The sequence below is a fragment of the Erythrolamprus reginae genome, chromosome 1 (genome assembly GCF_031021105.1).
Source record: "Erythrolamprus reginae isolate rEryReg1 chromosome 1, rEryReg1.hap1, whole genome shotgun sequence".
In the NCBI taxonomy this organism is placed as follows: domain Eukaryota; kingdom Metazoa; phylum Chordata; class Lepidosauria; order Squamata; family Dipsadidae; genus Erythrolamprus; species Erythrolamprus reginae.
This window is the reverse complement of record NC_091950.1, coordinates 370,468,658-370,487,564: the sequence shown is the minus strand read 5'-3', so window position 1 is coordinate 370,487,564 and position 18,907 is coordinate 370,468,658. Positions and strand designations below refer to the sequence as shown.

General features: G+C 38.8%; 1 protein-coding gene across 1 annotated transcript in view; it reads right to left on the bottom strand.

Moving 5' to 3' along the window:
• CAMKMT (calmodulin-lysine N-methyltransferase) overlaps window positions 1-18,907 on the bottom strand; it is a 271,951-nt gene that overhangs the window by 168,846 nt on the left and 84,198 nt on the right. The window lies entirely within an intron of this gene.

The window sequence follows — 18,907 nt, the reverse complement described above, 5'->3', positions numbered from 1 at the left end:
CATATATTAGGCTTATGCTTATCACTATCCCCAGGCATTGAATTATGGGTGTAAGCACTCGCGCATGCGCGATAGCACACACACACACACTTTTGGCACCCGAGGAAAAAAGGTTCGCCATCACTGCCCTAGAGTATACTGTACCTATGTATATTTGAATAACATTAATAAAAATATATTTTATTTTTTAATCATTGTATCTTTTCAACTGTGAGCAATAATCACATTCTACTTTTTCAGGATTATTAGCGGCGACAAATTTTATCTGTTACTAAATGACTCATCCTACCCTGTTCAAAATGACCAGTTCTTGCTAATTATCTACAAAACACTGCCTGATATGAAAATAATTTCTGGATCATTTAACTAAGGTGATCTGTCTTGAAAGACTCCAAGTTGAGAGGAATAAAATAAATATTTTGAATGTACTGAAGTTTCTACAAGATATCTGGGGGGGGGGGATCCCAGGTTGCTTTTTTACATTCTTTATAGCTCTGTTACTCCATATAAAACAATGAAATATAAAACAACTCATATAAAACAACTTAGTTGTAGTTTTAACTATTCCAATTTCATTTGTGCATTCATTCAGATTCCTTTCAGGACTTGCTACATTTTAGCAAACTATGGTAACTCAGCTTTGTTGCCAGCAGCTTAAAGGTTGTGCGTTGCGTTACTTTGAGGGGACAGCACATTTACACTGTTATACAAGCTGTATACTCACTGCTTCACATTGTAGTCAAGTGTCATTTCTTCAGTGTTGTCACATGAAAGGATATACTTAAATATTTACAAAATGTGAGGGGATGTACTGACTTCCGTGGCATACTGTAGTGTAGTCTACCGCAGAGAAAGATTGGCAGGCGTTACAGCCAATGGTAAAGAACAAAAGTAAAGCAATTAGCAAAAGTTATGAATTCTAGAAAAAAATAGAATGTACTACACGTGGAACACATCTACACTTTGCTCATTTTGTAAATTATAGTACCCATAAATAAGAAAAAGGGGGCACAATCTGAGGTTAGTTGGAGGAAAGATTAGTAGTAACGTGAGAAAATATTATTTTACTGAAAGAGTAGTAGATGCTTGGAACAAACTTCCAGCAGACGTGGTTGATAAATCTACAGTAACTGAATTTAAACATGCCTGGGATAAACATATATCCATCCTAAGATAAAATACAGGAAATAGAATAAGGGCAGACTAGATGGACCGTGAGGTCTTTTTCTGCCGTCAATCTTCTATGTTTCTATGTTTCTATAATTCAGCAAGAATAGTAAAAACTGTATTATAGTTTGTTTTTAGAATATCCAAGAAATAATGCATTTGTCATTTTGCTTCTTAAATATTTTTTTTAAATTGGGACCAATTGGCATTTTTTTATTTGTCCAGTCCACACAATACAAAGAACAGTGATACATATATATGTCACCAAAATGTAATATTCTTATAACCTTCTGTTGTTGAGCACTACACTTCTTGTTCATGGCTGCTGACATCCAGGAGTAAGCCCTAAGAGATTTATTCTGAGTGAGAGTTTTTGTATGCCTCTCTGAAATGGAATATGAAGTGACAGAAAAATAACTCAAAATTGATATAAAATGATTGGTATTTCCAAATGCACAATGTGCACTTTAATGTAACACAGTTCTTTTTACTTGGCAGTGTTAAAACATATGTAGTTTGAGCTGCATATGAAGTGTTTGAAAAGCTATTATTTTGTGCTTAACATGAAACCAAATGACTAAATAATTTAGGAATTTTGACTATTATTACCCAGATCTTCTAGGCTAAAAATGTTTAATTTTCCTTTATAATTCAAAAGTATTTAATATTGTTGCAATCTATAGAAATACTCTTCGTGGTTCAAGCTATACTGCTTTTAACTGAACTTTCATATAAGAGTATATGAGAACCATTTTAATTGTTTGCTTCAGCGGTAGGTTGCTCCTGGTTCAGCCTGGTTCTGTGAACTGGTGGGGGCAGCAGCAGGAGGCTCCACCCACCTGTCCACGATCCTCCTGTGTGCAAACAGGTAGTAACAGGTTTTATTTATTTGTTTGTTTTATTTATTTATTGTATTTATATGCCGCTTACTCCAAAAGGACTCTGAACATTACTGGTTTGCCTGTTGGGTTCATCAGTTAAACTTCAATTAAATAGAGTAACATTCACTCTCATTTCCCCTCAGCAATAGTAATCTAGATAGCTAGTATTTGTTGTGGTTAGCTCTGGCCCAGCTCCTGCCCCAAGAACTGTGGTTGTGGGGGAGACATTCACATGCCGCAGGCCTGTTTTGCTCCCGTTGGAATCTGATGATGAAGGCTCCTCTGACCAAGAAGACATGAGTGACAGGGAGGAGGAGAGTGTGGCAGACAGCTCAGAAGGAGATCAATTATCTCTCTCCTCCTTGGATTCAGAACAAGAGTTAATGATACAGCCACGCATGCTGAGAGCGATACATAGGCAGCAACAACTGAGAGATTATTATAAAAGAAAATGAGGCCACCTGTGGTTGGGTGGGACTGTGGTAATTAGTGAGGCTGCTATAAAGAGCAGCGTGTGGGTTTGGCCATTGTGGAGGATTATCTGATTATTGTGTTTCGTGCCTGCTTTGCTGACTTCGACCCTGGTGTGTTGCTTTTTCCCCGCTTTGAAACTAAAGCAGAGCAAAGGGTGTTTCACTTTGTGAAAGAAGAAGGACTGTGAATTGCCTCACAGCTGCAAGCTAAGTATCTCAGAACTGATAAGGGACTTATACCAATTACCAGTTTGTTTGGAGACAAGTGCTCTTTGCTATACAAAAAGAGGGCTTAGTTTAAGTGAATTTTTGTTTTAAAGAACATTGTTTTGAATTTTCAAACATGTGTGTGTCTGAAATTTGTATCTGACTTTTCAGGAGGATTCTGCCAGAGAGCTCGACAGAACAGTATTAGTACTCCTTTATCTACTTAACCACTACTACCACCACTGAAAACGTTTTAATGAAGGAAGATACCAGTATTAATTGCAGTTGATGGGGTAGGGAACAACAAAAATTGGATGGTTTAATTAGTACAAATGAAAATGTTTTTCAACAACACAAAGTTGTTAGACCATTAAATATAATCTCCTACTTTTTTCATGAATTACCAAATCACATTCCTGCTCTTTTGCCATCATCCTTCATACTTTAATTATCCAATCAACAACCTGTAGTATTTGCTTCTATGCATCTTTACAGGGATGGATTCAAGCTAGTATAAACATTCTTAAAGACACAAGATTTCATAATTCTTTGGGGATATGTTCAGCAACTTTGATGACTTCCTTATTGATGGAATCTTGAACTTAGGCACAGCAGAATGATTTTACACAAAGATATGGTTGTCTGCCTACCTGCCTGCCCTCCTATGAGTGCTGACACAACAAACTAGGTTTGAATTTCATTGAATCACTCTTCAGTATGGACATTAAATTGGAAAAATGCTGCATGGATTTATCTTCCCTGAGCTTTAGATTTAAGCTAGAAATTACAGAATACACATTTTTTTTACAAAGGCCATCTGTTTTCTATAGAACTATTAAAATGTTAGTTAAGAACTGTATATAAGTTTTTCCCTATATTTGCTAGATAATGCTTTATTGGCTTTGTTAATTATTTGTCTGTAGAGAACATTAAATGTTCTGTGCAACAAGATCAAGATAACAGAAGGCTAAGTAAACCACTGGTAGGAACACATACTTCCATCATCTCAATTTCCCTGTGTACTGTATTTTTCAATATGTTTTTTTAAGATATTGGCTATAATTTTAAATGCTCTATATATTTAACACTCCAACAAGAAACGTTTTGTATACTTACCAATTTTAAGTAGGAACTTTTACTTTTATTTCCCTCTTTTAAAAATAAAGTTTATTTTTTCTATAACTTGTAAGAGTAACCCAGCTCCCAAAAAGAGGGGTAGGTGGGATTGTAGAGGACTGAAGTTTACTTAGTTTTTCTCTTTTTGAGCTGAAACCCATGGACACCATATTATTTTATTATTTCAGTTTATTTTATTTAGAAAATTTATATGGCCACCCAACTCATTCATAGTGACTCAGGTGGCTTACAAAGATAACAACCCATTATAAAAATCAATAAACGTCCATCATATCATCATCATCATCATCGTTGTTGTTGTTGTTATTGTTATTATTATTTATTAGACTTGTATGCCGCCCCTCTCCAAAGACTCAGATGTCATATCACTATTTGTTTCTTTATTTGTTTGTTTGTTAAATTTATTGGCCACCCATCTTACCACAATAAGGTAACTCAGGGGTAGGGGGAGACTTACATCTAAGCTAAAACATAAAAAGTTTAAAAATATTTAAACCAAAGATACATGGGGAGGAGAGGGCAGAATCAGGGGGAGGTGGGATCTGTTATTACTCCCTTGTACTATTCCCCCACTGAGCCCCCAAACAGATTGACAAAACCATGTCTTTAGGCCCTTACAAAAAGATAGGAGGATTGGGGTCAACCTCACTCTGGGAGAAAACGTGTTCCAGGAGCAACAGCAGAAAAGGGCCTCCTCCTGCACCATGCCATAGGAATATTTGAGCTGATATGACCCGCAGCATGCCTCCTTTGTTGGCATCAGTGGTACGGGCCAATTCCAGTCGGTTGAGTAACCCAGGTCCCTCAAGTAACTAGTTTACCTTAATTGTCTAGATTCTTTTCAATAAATTATTTTCATAAAGTACAGATCTTATTTTTATATCTGTTCATTTAAACAATTTTCATTTTTAAATTTAAAATCAATAACACTTTTCATATACTTCAGGTTAGCTGCAACAATACTTTTTAATATCAAGTGAAATGGTATTACTTTTACAAAATGTATTGTAGATTTTTTTTCCAATGGCAGTTAGCAGCAATCATTTTAACCTTTTTAATATGTAATGTATATAGTACTTAATAAATTGACATGCAAAAATCACATCATTTTTAAACAAAGATTATTAATTCGACAAATCTTCAGAATCCAGAAATTGAACTACAGTGTTGCCTTGATATTTGCGGGTTCGAACTTCGCGAGTAGCCTATACCATGGTTTTTCAAAAAATATTAATTAAAAAATACTTTGCGGTTTTTTTCCTATACCACGTTTTTCCCCACCCAATGACATCATAATAAATAACAAAAAAAATAATTATTGTTAATAAATAATTATGTTTATAAATATCAGGTTCACTAAGTGTCTTATTCAATGGTGAGTACCAGTAATAATGGTGAGTAAATGGTTGCTAAGGGAATGGGAAATTGTAATTTAGGGGTTTAAAGTTTTAAGGGATGGCTTGTGATACTGTCCATAGCCAAAAATGGTGTATTTACTTCCGCATCTCTACTTCGCAGAAATTCGACTTTCACGGGCGGTCTCAGAATGCATCCCCCGCGGAAATTGAGGGAACACTGTACTTCCTAATTTTGTGTAGCAGCTTAGCAAATCCTTCTATTGCCAGTAATTTTTTAAAATGTCATGCCTGAATTCCTATAATTTCTCAGTTTGGGGGTTACAACCTTCAATTCATGATCTTCTGATCGCCAGTCTCCATTTTTTTCTACTTAAAAGCAGAAGCTTCAGCTTCCAATCACCTTGTAGCTTTAGAGAGGAGAAGGTAGGGATCACAAATACAAGTGAGCAGTCCTGAAGTCTGCTCATGCATCAGAAACCAATGGTTTCCAATTTTATTTAAATTGACTCGTTCAGCTTTTCACTAAACTATCAAACAAGGAAAACACTTCTCCAATATTCACTCACAATTATTTTTGTGGAGGGGAATATTTGGACATAATGAGTAAAAAAATACAGCCTATATACTAAACTGAACACATTGCTCTTTAATCTGAGTTTGTAAATTATGTTATCCATTGTTCTGACCATCCAAGTCAGACAGGGAGTTCCTACTTACCACTGCGGATGACCGGCGGGCAGGCGGGCACGTCCTGGGGTTCTGCGCATGCACAGAAGCAAAATCTCACAAAGATGCACATGCCTGCCCACTGGTCTCCTGGAGCTGTGTGCGCATCGCCATTTTTACTATAGGTGAGCGGTGTGGCCCCTACTGATAAGGAATATGAAGTGAAATACCGATCCAAGTACTGTATTATGCTCACCATGGCCAATTTTTTTCAGTAGTTACATTTAAATAGAATCATTTTTAAAATGTTACTCTATTTTACAAGTAGGTTCTCCACCTTATAAGTGGAGCCTGCCTAGCAGAATAATGGAGGCACAGTTCTGAACCAGCATCCTTCACCCTCCAAGGTTCATTATGGTTTCCATCTTCTAATTGTTCTACAGATCTGTGAAAAACTGGCTGTGTTCCCAAGCCAGAGATGCTTTGAGGTCCTAATAATTGCCATTAATTAATTGATGGATTTCAACTCTGCCAACAGTCCACAAAAACAAATAAAACAATATAATCAAGTCAGATAATTAATACATTCATCCTGAAATATGTAATTTTCCTGAGGAGATGGGCGGCACATAAATGTAATTAAATAAATAAATAATTCCAAACACACAAAACTGAAGAAGTTAACACAAACAGAAAGTCACTCTGTCAGAATGTGGGATTGCTAAATCCCAAATGCAAACGCATTGGAGATGGTGACCTTTTGAGAGTTGCATTCAACAACATTTCATTTTAATGTACAGTATGCAGTTTAGTGTACATTCAAAGGGACAATATTTAAGTTGTTCTAAAAATCCAGCTCTTCAGCTGGCTTCAGGCAGGTAATGATGGCTGTTAAAAAAGTGGTATGGCACAACAGATGCCAACTTCCATATAATGCATGTGTTAATAATAGTGCCTAAAGATTAGGTTTCCCCAGCTAGGTGAATTATTCTTAAAAGAATAGGAAAGTCAAAGGAGAAGAAGAGAGAATTCAATGAGAGCTAGAATATCTATGTAGTTCCAGTATGTCCTATATAGCAGAGGTCCCCAATCGCCGGTCCGCGGACCGGGACCGGGCCGTTGGGGTTTTCCAGCCGGTCCGCGGTGCCGCTGCCCTCCCGGCAGAGGACATTATGCAGGACAGGGTGGGGCGTCGGGCAGGGCGGGGAGAATCAGGAGGCTCCTTTGGCGGCTGGGGGCTGCCTGGCTTTGTGATTTTGGCTGGGGGGGGGAGTTAGGAAGGTCCTACTTCTCCCCCCCCAGCCAAAAACTCAAAGCCTATCTGCTGGATACGGGCGATGAGCGGGATGAGCGGCGCCGAAGCCGGTGGCTGTGGCAGCTGCTGCAAGAGGTTTCCGCGCCGCTCTGTCCCACTCATCGCCTGTATCCAGCAGATAGGCTTTGAGTTTTTGGCTGGGGGGGGACTTAGGAAGGCCCTACTTCTCCCCCCCCCAGCCAAAAACTCAAAGCCTATCTGCTGGATACGGGCGATGAGTGGGACAGAGCGGCGCGGAAGCCTCTTGCAGCAGCTGCCACAGCCACCGGCTTCGGCGCCGCTCGTCCTGCTCATTCCCCGTGTCTGGCAGAAGCTGCTGCCCGAGTGCTCTTGGCCGGCGGGATTCAAAGGGGAGAATCAGGAGGCTCCTTTGGCGGCTGGGGGCTGCCTGGCTTTGTGATTTTGGCTGGGGGGGGGACTTAGGAAGGTCCTACTTCTCCCCCCCCAGCCAAAAACTCAAAGCCTATCTGCTGGATACGGGCGATGAGCGGGACGAGCGGCGCCGAAGCCGGTGGCTGTGGCAGCTGCTGCAAGAGGCTTCCGCGCCGCTCTGTCCCACTCATCGCCCGTATCCAGCAGATAGGCTTTGAGTTTTTGGCTGGGGGGGGACTTAGGAAGGTCCTACTTCTCCCCCCCCAGCCAAAAACTCAAAGCCTATCTGCTGGATACGGGCGATGAGCGGGACGAGCGGTGCCGAAGCCGGTGGCTGTGGCAGCTGCTGCAAGAGGCTTCCGCGCCGCTCTGTCCCACTCATCGTCCGTATCCAGCAGATAGGCTTTGAATTTTTGGCTGGGGGGGGAGAAGTAGGACCTTCCAAACTCCCCCCCCCAGCCAAAATCACAAAGCCAGGCAGCCCCCAGCCGCCAAAGGAGCCTCCTGATTCTCCCCGCCCTGTGGAGAAGTGTGGAGGGCTGTGTCACTAAGCTCCACCCCTCCATAACCCCACCCCCATTTGACCAAAGCCCCCCCCCCCCCCCACCGGGCCGTGGAAAACTGGTCTAGCTTAAAGCCGGTCCCTGGTGCAAAAAAGGTTGGGGACCTCTGCTATATAGAATGGCCCAAACGAGAGAATCTTTCCAAGGACAGTTTATACTTTTATTCAGTAGATCTGAGTTGAACTCCAAATAATATGTTTGGGAACTTAATATTACTTATACCCATCAGTGTTTTAAGGACTTAGCAAAAGTCCTTAGCAAAAGGGGCAAGTACAAGTGCACTAGAGTGCCTTCTGTCCCCTGTCCTATTGCTCTCCTATATCTCCTATACCTTTCTTCTATTCCTATATCTCTTCTTCTATTCTTTCATTGATATGTTCTATTACTATATCTTCTTTTCTATTATTTCTTAGATATATTTTACTATGAGTATCTCCTCTATAACCTTCATCGTGTATTTTACTATGTGTATATAGATATAGTACCCACTAAAACCCTCATTGTGTATTGGATAAATAAATAAATAAATAAATAAATAAATTAATTAAATTAATTAAATAAATAAATAAATAAATAAAAGTCTTCCTAGCAATGGTTACTTCATTGACAGTCTGCCATAGAATTAGCATTTGTGCAGCATTTTTTCCAGTTAATACTGATAACTAATAAACTAAATCTCTGTTTATTAACTGTAGGTCAATTAATCCATAATGACAGATAAAAATAACAGGGGATAACATATGCTGGAAATGACACAACATGTCTGATATGAGAATGCTAAGATGAAATCATTTTTATAAAATTGTTACATTTCATTTTTTTTAATCATTTGTTTAGAAAACAAAACGTTAGGTAAAACAATTAAGGTAAGAGCAAGCTTATATAAAACTACAATTGCTTTATAGGATAATTGTGATTATATTGAGGTACAGAATGAGCAATATAAACATTAATTTTATATAATTATAGGACTTTACAATAAGATTCATGCAATCAGCCTATTATATAATTTATAATAGAATTTGTCAAATAAAATATTTCACAAAATGTGAGCAGCTCTGTCAGTTGCTGCACAGAACCAATGATGGACAAAAGGAAGCATTCTTTCTTTTAAAAACTAAACACAATTAACAATGCATTATTGAATATTATTATTCAATAAATCTTTTGCTTTTTGTATTCTCAGAATCTCCATTCACTAATCTACATTCCCCTGATTATTAAGAGGACAGTCATTATTCAATGGCAATCTTGACATCAAAATCTAAAAAGAAAACAAAATGTTGTGAAAACCCTTTGTATCCATGAATCAAAGTAATATTAATCTTAGGAGAAGGCTAGTTTTTCCTTGGCAAATATAAATTATTGCCATAGTTCCCATGGCAGCCCCTGTCCATGAAGACAGGACAGGACCTTTTTGATGACAATAATGTAACTATGTCATTCTTTTCCTGAGAAGATTACAATAACAGTTTCTTTGTTTGATTTCAATACTGGCTATTAATGCCTTTTATTCTACGTAGCTTTTGAAAGTATTCAAATGTATTGTTTATATTTTTTCCTTAAAAAAAGAAAAATAAATTCTTGGCACCTAGGGTTTTGGCACTTGGCAGTTCATATTCAAATCTTTCAATAAGAATTAGCATCCATCATTTCATTTTCTTAGTGGCAGTCTACCAACATTCATTATTTGTTATTTTGGGCTGCTTTCACATGAACCATAGATGTCATAGTGTACTCTGGTGATCCCTCATCTTATTTACACATCAGGAGATTTAAATTCCACAAAACTAAGAATGGATAACAGAATTAGCCATTGTATTTTCTTTAAAACAGTAATTATCATCTGCCTATGATAAAGGTCGCCTAAAAAGTGGTATGGAGATCTTATCTCCAAGAATATTTACACAAATGAATGTTACAGTTAAATGTTACAATTAAAATCAAAGGACCCTGGAGTATGGGTGATGAGAAGAACTGAAAGGAAAATAGAGTTTAATTGAAACATACAGACAGCATCTATTCCTATATGAACATGTTCTATATTTGTCTGTAACTGGATTGGATTACTGTCTGACAGAATTTGGGGTGGCCTAGATAAGGGGTGTCAAACTCAAGGCCCAGGGGCCAGATTCAGCCTGCAGGGTGCTTGGATCTGGCCTGCGGGACCACCCTGGAAAAAGCAAAGGACTAGCCTGCGGTGCTTCTGCCAGCAAAAACAGAGCTCCATTTTCACTGGCAGAGGGTTGCAGAATGCCATCACAGCCAAAAACTGAACTTGGGAGCCCGTTTTCGTTGGCAGAGTGCTTGGGCTGCCACGGGTACTCCCAACCCCGACCCCCTGAGGTTAAACAAAGCCCTGATGCAGCCCTCAATGAAATCGAGTTTGACACCCCTAGTCTAGATGAATCAGTTGTATTAATACGTCTTCAATTTGCTCATTCATCACTTGCTGGGGATAGTATCACATAAGAATTTTGTTAATAGAAGTGCCTGCAAATAATGTATAGCAAGAATTATTCAAGAATATGCATTGAGACAATACAGGTAGAAAGGTACCTGTATGTTGCCATGGGCACCAATGTTCTCTCTCACTTCTCCTTTACTGACCACCAGCCACTCTCTCTCTTTTTGTTTTGTTTTTTCAAATAAAAATAGAAAATAGATAACTGCAGAACTCCAAACTACAACATATTTACTTATATTTATTACAGGAATTGCCTTTGGGTTTCATAAATGTCCCATTCACGTGGCAGAGAACATCTTGGGGACAATTTCAGCTTCTGAGAAATGAAAATGTTATGACTTATCCTACTATTGTGGCAGTCATTTGTGAATAAGCTAGTCTCCCATAGCAACCATTTTGTGAGTATAACCATGAACATTCTGCATAGGTACCTAACCAAAAATAAATTTACCAGAACTGGGCCGCATGGATACATAAAACTTTACCTCTTTGCAATATCGTGCAGTGATCACATTTTTCCCAATATTCAGTAGCCTAGCTTTAACTTAGTTTACTTTATTGTCATTTCACCTCGTATAACAAAATTAAATGACATCTTCAGTGTACATTATAATTATAAAAATAAAACAATCTATACAATTGAATTGAAAACGCGATATTGAATTAATATTGCACTATACAGTAGAATTCAATACAGCTAAGGTTGCCTCTGTGTTTTTAAACTTCCAAGTGTTCTTTGAAACTTTACTATAAATTCTGTATGCAGACCTAAGTTATAGTGGTCTGAGTTTCAAAAGGGAACACATTTTTGCTATATTGTAGTATAGCAGAAATGTGTTCCCTTTTGAAACTCAGACCACAAGCACATTTTTGTAATTTGTAGTGAGACTATTATGTCTTATTTTTGCTTTAATTTGGTACTTGTAATTTTGCTCATATGCCTCGAAACTTGCAAATGTCACAATATATCATCTTATCAGTTATTATTATAAAATGTGTTGTTCAATTTGATTCACAATCTTGTTCAGGATGTAACATAGCTATTGGCCCAATTTCTTATTTGCTCCTTGTAGATAGTCCTTGACTTATAGATGTAATGGAACCTGTTTATAATAGTCATGTTGGATGATTGTAAATCGAGTTGGTTTTACAACCTGTATTAAGTAAATGTTGTGGTTGTTAAGTAAACCAATGTTTTACTATGAGCTGATTTAATACTGCTGAAAATCCAAAGTAAATGGTAGTTTTCAGCAAAGCTATCTTAAAACATGGACAAGTGACCTTGGGATGCTAAAAGCAAGCAGTCTGGTTGCTGAACACCCAACATGCAGTCATATGACTATGGTTGGTAGGGGAGGTGGTGGCCATGGAATTTCAGAATCGGGTTATAAGTACCACCTGGGACAGAGGTCACCAGCCAGTGGTCCATGAAAATATTTTGGTGGTCTGGAGTGCACCCCAGTGGAAGAGCTGTTCCGGAATGACCAATGGACCAGTCTTGTGGATAGAGCTCTGGAATATGGGACTGGCCAGGCACTTGTGACGGGGCTGGAAATCTCCACTGTAGAGGGAGTTATGTGCAATTTGCAACTTTGCATGTGCAAGGAGTAGTGCATACCTTAGTCGCTTGGGGAAATGCGCGACTTTCACTCCACTGTCAGACCTGGTCATTTCTTTCCGCCTTTACTGTTGGTGTCTCCATGGCCTGCCCACTGCTCTTGCAGTACCTTGTGAAGCACAGTTAAATTTAGTGTGCTTCACATCCCCTCCTCCTCCTCCTGGAGCCCATTACGATGCTGAACATCGGTCACAGCCATGTTGAGTGAGTGTCTCAGAGTGGAGAGCAGGTCGTGTGTCTCCCCAAAAGACTGATGTCCAATACCAACAAAGGCTGAAGAAGCACCCATGAGACTCAGAGACTGATGGAGAATCAGAATGAGAGAGAGAGAGATGAGAGAATGATAAGAGAGACAGAAAGAGAAAGAGAGATACAGAGATATATAGAGAAACAGACAAAGCGAGAGAGACAAAGAGACAGAGAGACAGAGAAAGAGAGTGAGAGATGAGAGAGACAGAGAGAGAGAAAGAGAAACAGAGAGAGGCAGAGAAAGAGAGAAAGAGAGATACAGAGATATAGAGAGAGACAGACAAAGCGAGAGAGACAGACAAAGCGAGAGAGACAGACAAAGCAAGAGAGACAAAGAGACAGAGAAAGAGAGTGAGAGATGAGAGAGACAGAGAGAGAGAAAGAGAAACAGAGAGCAGAGAAAGAGAGATACAGAGATATAGAGAGAGACAGACAAAACGAGAGAGACAAAGAGACAGAGAGACAGAGAAAGAGAGTGAGAGATGAGAGAGAGAGAGAAAGAAAGAGAAGCAGAGAGAGGCAGAGAAAGAGAGAAAGAGAGAGAGAGACAGACAGACAGACAGACAGATACTGGTTTCCCATAGGAAAAAAAAACACCGGGAGCCACAAAATCTGGGTAGGCATTGCTGGACGGTGTTGTGAGTGCTCTTCGTCCACCTCTGGTAATATTAGATTCTGAGAAGGATGAGCCAGGCCCTTCTGGATACCCTGGGCCAGTGGGGTTGCCAGCTGATGCAGAGAATGGGAGTGAGGGGAGTGAGAAACCACAAGAGGTGGCAGATATGTCAATGGGGGATTGGTCCAAGTCAGAAGACAAAGGGGACATTAGAGTGGATAAGCCACTTTTAGATGCTAGATTCAGGAGATTAAAAAACAGACAACAATATTTTTATGATAAAAGGAAGAAATGTGTAGTTTAACTCTAGGAGGTTTGCTAACCATTCCCTGCAGGTATATAAGGGAAAGATCTTGTGAAATTCTGGGTGGAGTTTCAATATTGATTTCATGGACGCTGTGTTAGATCTGGGGTTCTAGAAAGTGCTCCCCTAAATACCTGATTTTGGCTCTGCAAAAGACATCTGCTAGAAGCTGCCTGCCTGTTAGAATGTGGTGAGCTGATTTGTATACCTTATGACTCATTGCCTGTCTTATTTTGCTGGAATGCAATTAGGCCAGAAGTTGGCCCTTTTCCCGGAAGCTTGTCTGATAACTTCGCAGCAGAGAAATCTATTCCATGAACTTTTAAAGTCTGCATTCTGTTCATAAATTTTGCTTTTTCAAGTAAAGCATGTAATTCAAAGCTTAAATCATAGGGTTTAGCATTTGTTTCAATCTGAAAAGCCCAGAATAGAATAGGCAGGGGATCATGTATCTGAGTGGGAGTGAGTGATGTTGCATTAACCACGCCCACCCAGGTTTCGTGGCTCCTGATGTTTTCTTTTCTGTGAGAAATGGGTCCAAATGGCTCGTCAAGTATCTAAATACCTGAAGGACCCTATTTTATTACCGGGAGTCCTGGCACTTCAGTGAATGGCGTGTTGGATTCATATTAGTGGCCCCTGGAATTTAAAATTATGAATTTAGTTGTTCCTGAGGTCTGAAAAGTTGGTGACTCCTGTCCTAGGACTGGAGACTGTAACGTAAAATGGTCACTAAGCAACCGTTCATAATCCAAAGACTACAAGTAATACTTTTTGCACAGCACTTTATGTTATCAATTTCTTTCTAGCAGTTTCCTGGGTATAAAAATGAACCATTATTTGCATGGAATGGCTGTTTTTACAAACCTTATAAGTATGGCAATTAATCATAGAGAGAGAGAGGAGAGAGAGAAAGAAACACACAAGTGTGTGTGGGTGTGTATACAACTTCTATTAGTTAAGCAAAACAATTATTTTCCATAAATATAATAAATAAAGTTTTGAATCACCTTTGCAGGAAAATGTGGTGGTTTTTTTAAGCAAGTTGCTATGAAAGAAGAGAGCACTGATCAGCATTTCATATAAAACAGTCGCTCCAGATCCAAGCTAAGTTTTCAAAATGCAGTCAGAGAATGCTCGATAAGTGACAACTGAAAGTCTTGACTAAAACTTGCTCAATATTTTGCCACACAGGTAGCTGTATTCAGAACTAACTATAGACTATTATATAAATTTAAACTAGCATGTCATAGGGTTTTTTCTCTTATATTACTTAGAGACAGGCACTTCTGACACCATAAAATTATTGTTCCTTTGAATCAAGGTTGAGGACAAGATTGAAAGTATAAATAGAGCTTAAAAGAAAGATAAGCTACTTAAATCTTAAAAGGAAAACTAGAAAACCTAATGTTATTTCTGAGGTATCATATTTCAAAGAAGAACACCTTATGGAATAAAGATCCCATTATGTTAACTCATGACAGTTTTATTCTCATACCCACAAATCATTTCATTGTTATGTTCTTAAATTGTAGGAACTGCTGCCACCTATAGGATTTGAACAATACTGGCTATCATTTTACTCAGCAGTTCCCTCTATTGGGGACACAAGTATGCTGAATGTGCAGGCACTTTTCTTAACAGCAGGTGTCCCCACATTTGCTGCCAATTTTCGTCAAATACATTAGTTTAAAAGCTTTTCCATGTCTTGTAAAACAAGTTTCAACTTCAACTTCAAAGATAAATAGGAAGGTTGGTCTAGGAAAAAAACATAACAGGCCTTGAACTCTGCTAATCCAGTTCAATAAATGCAATGTTGCAGAACAGTGAAGATTTCCCCATTAGCCTAGTAGAGTTTCATCTCTTAACTTTGCCATTTGGAAAATTTTATGACAAGAAATTATTTTCTTTCAAAGCGACCTAATTGAAAGGAAAACACAAACTATTAAGCTAAAAAGTAATACAGAGTACTGTAATAGTTTTGATTTCATTTCAACTCAATGAAATATTGCATGCTTTCATTTTAAATAGTTCCAAATGATGGCAGATGCGGACTGAAATTCTTAATTCAAGCACTTGGAAGTAAACTTCCTGACATCTTTGAACAACAACAAAAAAGACAATATCTACAGTATTTTTATTGCCAACCAGAAATCCATTATGGACTTTTTGCATGAAACAGAAAAAAATTAAGGTTTAAGGTTTTTTATTATTAGATAGATTATACAAAGAAGACTGTTGCAACCAGAATTAGAGGTTAATTTATAACTGTATTATTTTCCCCCCTATTTTTCCTTTTCTTGCAATTTTAACTTGCTCTTTAATTTCTTTTCTTTCTCTTTCTCAGTTTTTAATCTTCCTATTTATAAATCCTTTAATAACAATTATATAGGGGGGGGGGGTTAGTCCTCAACTTACAACCAAAATTGAGCCCAAAATTTCTGTTGCTAAGACATTGCTAAATGAATTTTGTCCCATTTTATGATCTTTATTGCCTCAATTGTTGAGTGAATCATTGCAGATAAATTAGTAATAGTTATAAAGTGAATCTGGCTTCCCCATTGACTTTACCTGTCAGAAGGTTGCAAAAGGCCACATGATCCAAAAACATTGCAACCACCATAAATACATCGAGTTGCCAAGTGTCCAAAATTTTGATCACATTACTATAAGGATGCTGCAATGGTCATAAGTATGAAAAAACATTTTTGTCAATGCTGTTGTAACTTTGAACAATCATTAAACAAATGGTTGTAAGTTGAGCACTACCTGTATGTGTATGATGTGTGTGTGTGAATGTAAATGTGTGTAAATGTATATATATAATATACATAATTTTCTGTGTGTGTGTGTCTTTGTGCGTATGTATATAAATAAATTCCCTATAACTTACTTGCAAGTAATTTAGATTTTTAAAATAAAATGATTGGTTAATCTGAATTTGTTTATTTCAGATAACCAAGAACAAAAACTGCAAATATGCTTTATCTTTCTTTCTAGGGTGACCGGAAAACTTTACTCTATTTTCACCCCAAGGATCACATGGAGGGAAATGTACAGTAGGGTATCCCAAGACTCTGTCTTGGGCCCAATACTCTTCAATATTTTCATCAATGATTTAGATGGGAGGATAGAAGAGCAACTCATCAAACTGGAAGATGACACCAAACTGGAATAGCCAACACTCCAGAAGATAGGCTATTCTGGAGATACAGAAGAGTCTTGACAGACTTGAACACTGGGCCTTATCTAACAAAATGAAATTCAATGGTGAGAAAAGTACACCTGTGCATTTGGACAAGTAAAACCAAATGCAAGTAGTCCTCATCTTATGACCACAGCTGAGCCCACATTTCTGTTGTTAAGTTAGACATTTGTTAAGCAAATTTTTCCCCATTTTACGACACAGTTGTTAAGTGGATCACTACACTTGATAAGTTAGTAACCTGGTTATTAAGTGAATCTGGCTTTCCATTGACTTTGCTTGTCAGAAGGTTGCAAAAGGGGATCGCTTGACCCCAGGACACTGTCATGGTCATAAATATCAACAGAATTTTGATCACACGATCACGGAGATGTCACAAAGGTTGTAACTAAGAAAAACGATCATAAACCACATTTTTCAGTGCCATTTAACTTAGAATGGTCACTAAATGAATTGTTGTAAATCGAGGACTCCCTATACAACTAGGCACAAGGTACAGAAAGATGGGACCTGGCTCAATAGTAGTAACTGTGAGAGGGATATTGAAGTCCTGAAGTAGTGGACAGTTATTTAAATAGGATCCAGGAGTGTGCTGCAGCTGCAAAAAATCTAACACAGTCCTAGACTGCATTAATAAAGGGATAGAATCAAGATCACGTGAATTGTTAGTACCATTTTATAATGCCTTAGTAAGATCACACATGGAATATTGCATCCAATTTTGGTTGCCATGATAGAAAAGAGATGTTGAGTCTCTAGAAAGAGTGCAGAGAAGAGCAACAAAGGTGATTAGGAGAATGAAAGCTAAAAATTATGAAGAACGGTTGCTAGAATTTGGTTATGTCTAGTATAATGGGGGGGGGAACGACTAGGGGTGACGTGATTGCAGTGTTCCGAGAACTCAGGGGTTGCCACAAAGCAGAGGGGGTCAACCTATTCTCCAAAGCACCTGAAGACAGGACAAGAAGCAATGGATAAAAACCAGGTATGGGTTCTAACTTACTTTGTTGTTGGTCTGCTTCCTCCTGCGCTATGTCAGTGTATGTGCATTGTGTGATGTGTGGTTGTGCCATGCAGGCACATGCGCATACGCAGTGACAAAAACACAGAAGCAAAAAACAAGATGGCCAGTTCGTGGGCATGGCCAGCCGGTTATCGCTCCCAGTTCGGCAAGTGGGGGGAAATTCTCACTACCAGTTGTAAAGAATTGGTCTGTATCGGGAGGAACCCACCTCTGATAGAAACTAATCAGGAAGAGAAGCAACCCAGAACTAAGAATAAATTAATCAACTAATTAAATTAAAACAATTAATCAGTGGAAAAACTTGCCTCCAGAACTTGGGGATGCTCCAACAGCCAATAAGATTGGGCTACCATTTACCTGAAATTAATTAATTAATTTTATTTATTTATTTATTTGTTTGTTTGTTTGTTTGTTTGTTTGTTTGATTTTTATGCCGCCCTTCTTCTTAGACTCAGGGCGGCTTACAACATGTTAGCAATAGCACTTCTTAACAGAGCCAGGCTATTGCCCCCACAATCCGGGTCCTCATTTTACCCACCTCGGAAGGATGGAAGTCTGAGTCAACCTTGAGACGGTGATGAGATTTGAACCACTAACCATCAGATCTACAGTCAGCTTCAGTGGCCTGCAGTACAGCACTCTACCTGCTGCACCACCCCGGCTCTCTGAAATGGTATACGGCAGTGATGGTGAACCTATGGTACGTGTGCCACAGGTGGCAAGCAGAGCCATATCTGAGGGCACACGAGGCATTACCCTATGTCAGGTCCAACATATATATGCGCATTGACCATCGGATTTTTGACCTTCTTTTTGGCAGTTTTCACTCTCTCCAGTCTTCAGAAAAGCCTCCTGAACCTTGGGGAGAGCAAAAAACAGCCCAATGGACCTACTAAAGGTCAAGAAGCTTCAGTGAGGCCTGTGCGCAAGCACAAGGGGCAGCACACGGGGGTTGCGCGCATGAATGGGGGCAGTGCAGTCTACATGTGCAGGGGGGAGGGCATTGCAGTATGGAAGCGGGCATGTGCCCGCACGCTATCAGACACGCGTGCACCCTTTTGGTTGCATACTTAGAAACATAGAAGATTGACAGCAGAAAAAGACCTCATGGTCCATCTAGTCTGCCCTTATATCATGTCCTGTATTTTATCTTAGAGTGGATCTATGTTTATCCTTAAATTCAGTTACTGTGGATTTACCAACCACGTCTGCTGGAAGTTTGTTCCAAGCATCTACTACTCTTTCAGTAAAATAATATTTTCTCACCTTGCTTTTGATCTTTCCC